This window comes from Trichosurus vulpecula, chromosome 1, assembly GCF_011100635.1.
Source record: "Trichosurus vulpecula isolate mTriVul1 chromosome 1, mTriVul1.pri, whole genome shotgun sequence".
In the NCBI taxonomy this organism is placed as follows: Eukaryota; Metazoa; Chordata; class Mammalia; order Diprotodontia; family Phalangeridae; genus Trichosurus; species Trichosurus vulpecula.
This window is the reverse complement of record NC_050573.1, coordinates 409,802,858-409,805,156: the sequence shown is the minus strand read 5'-3', so window position 1 is coordinate 409,805,156 and position 2,299 is coordinate 409,802,858. Positions and strand designations below refer to the sequence as shown.

General features: G+C 35.6%; 1 pseudogene; it reads left to right on the top strand.

Moving 5' to 3' along the window:
• Nucleotides 1-458: 458 nt before the first annotated feature.
• Nucleotides 459-1,332, top strand: LOC118834198 (annotated as a pseudogene).
• The last annotated feature ends 967 nt before the right edge of the window (nt 1,333-2,299 follow it).

Here is a 2,299-nt window from a genome sequence, read left to right as displayed (position 1 = left end):
TAGTAGGAGAGATAGTTAGCATACATATTATTAGCTACATTTTACAAATGAGAAAGTTCCCACAAGTTACAGTAATTTGTGGGAATTTAAACTTGACGCATTTATACAAAACATACCTGAGATAAGTTCTTCTATTGCAGTAGTGTCTGCTGTACTTTAAACCTAAATATAATTCTGGAGAATAATTTGGAACTATGCCCAAAGGGCTATCAAACTGGACATGCCCTTTGACCCAACAATACCATTACTATGTGTGTACCAAAGAGATAAAAAGAAAAGGATTCACACATATAAAAATATTTAAAAGCTCTTTTTGTGGTGGAAAAGAATTAGAAATTGTCAAAATACCCATCAATTGGAGAATGGCTAAAGAAATTGTGCTATTAATATATATTATATTCATATATTGTAATGGAATACTGTTGATAAGAAATGATGGCCCTTTCCTTGGTCTCACCATGTCATCATACCTGCAGAACAGTTATCATCTAACAATGTGTATTCCTCCATCATATGGTTGCCTTGGCAAAGCTGCCAGAGATATCTTCAACAAAGAATTTGGCTCTTGGGTTGGTGAAACTGGATGTGAAAACAAAGTCTCTCAGTGGAGTGGAATTCTCATTATCGAGTTCATCTAATATAGACACTGGTAAAATTTCTAGGACTTTGGAGATTGTATAAGTATGGTCTGACTTTCACAGAAATGTGGAACACTGATAACATTCTGGGACCTGAAACAGCAATTAACGATCAGATTTGCCAAGGTTTAAAGTTGATATTTGACACTACCTTCTCACCAAATACAGGGAAGAAAAGTGGCAAAATAAAATCTGCTTACAAATGGGCATAAACTTTGACTGTGACCCTGACTTTGATTTTTCTGGACCTGCAATTCCTGGGTCAGCCATTTTTGGTTTTGAAGGCTGGCTTGCTGGCTACCAGATGATCTTTGATAGTGCCAAGTCAAAGTTGACAAGGAATAACTTTGCAGTGGACTACAAGACTGGAGACTTCAAAGTACACACTAATGTCGATGATAGAATAGAATTTGGAGGTCCAAATTATCAGAAAGTTTGTGATGATCTTGATACTTCTGTAAACCTAGCTTGGACATCAGACACCAGCTGCACTCGTTTTGACAATGCAGATGAGTATCAGTTGGATTCCACTGCTTCTATTTCTGCAAAAGTCAACAATTCTAGTTTCATTAGTGTAGATTAAACTCAGACCCTGAGGTCTGGTGTGAAACTTATGTTGTCTGTCCTGGTGGATGAAAAGAGCATCAATGCTAGAGGTCACAAACTTGGGCTCACTTTGAAGTTGGAGGCATAGTACATTCAAAGAAACCTGTGGGAAAGGGATAGCTTGCTGAAGATTTGGCCTTAAGATATATTTCCAATGTCATCATCAGGCTATTTTTTTCTAAGAGGGATGATCTAAACAAGGGTTGATCCAAACAAGAGCTATATATTAAATATTTAGACAGTTACTTGTTGGTTTGTAGTTAAATTGATTATGTATATCTATATCTAGTTACCAAAGTTGCATTAGCGTAGTCACCTATACATTATTTATTTGACTGTTAAATGGCACTACCCACCAATAATGAAATAGACCATTATGAAAACTGTACAATTGTATGCATTTTAGTTTTTTATGTGGCTATCAATAAATTTGATATTTCCATTGGATGAGATGGATCAATGCATGTTTTAGGATGAGGTACAAAAATTTTGTTAATTTGGCATCATTAGAAATACTTTTGGTATCCTAGAACAATACAAATTATGAATAAAGCAAAAATGCATGTGTGCCTCTAAATATTTGCAGAGTTAAAGCTTTGATAACGGGAGTCAAATGAGTCAATTTACAAGGATTCCCTTTGGTTTCCTTGTTGTCTAGATCATAATTTATTTTTTCCATGGGCTCTTCACTCATATCTGTGCCACAAGTCCTCTTTGCCTTTAGAGTAATCCCATAAACTTTTTTTAAAGAATAAAACAATAAGAAGATTTAAAAAGGAAGAAGAAATGGTGAGCGGGATGGTTTCAGAAAAACCTGGGAAGACACATCTAAACTGATGCAAAGTGAAGTGAACAGAACCAAGAGACAAACCAGTACACAATAACAGCAATATTGTAATGATCAAATGGGAAAGACTTAGCTTCTCTGCTCAGTACAGTGATCCAAGACAAGATCCAAAGCACCCATGAAGAAAAATGCTAAAGACCTGCAGAAAAAAAAAAACTATGAACTCGGAGTGCAGATTGAAGCATGTTGTTTGTCACTATATGTGTGC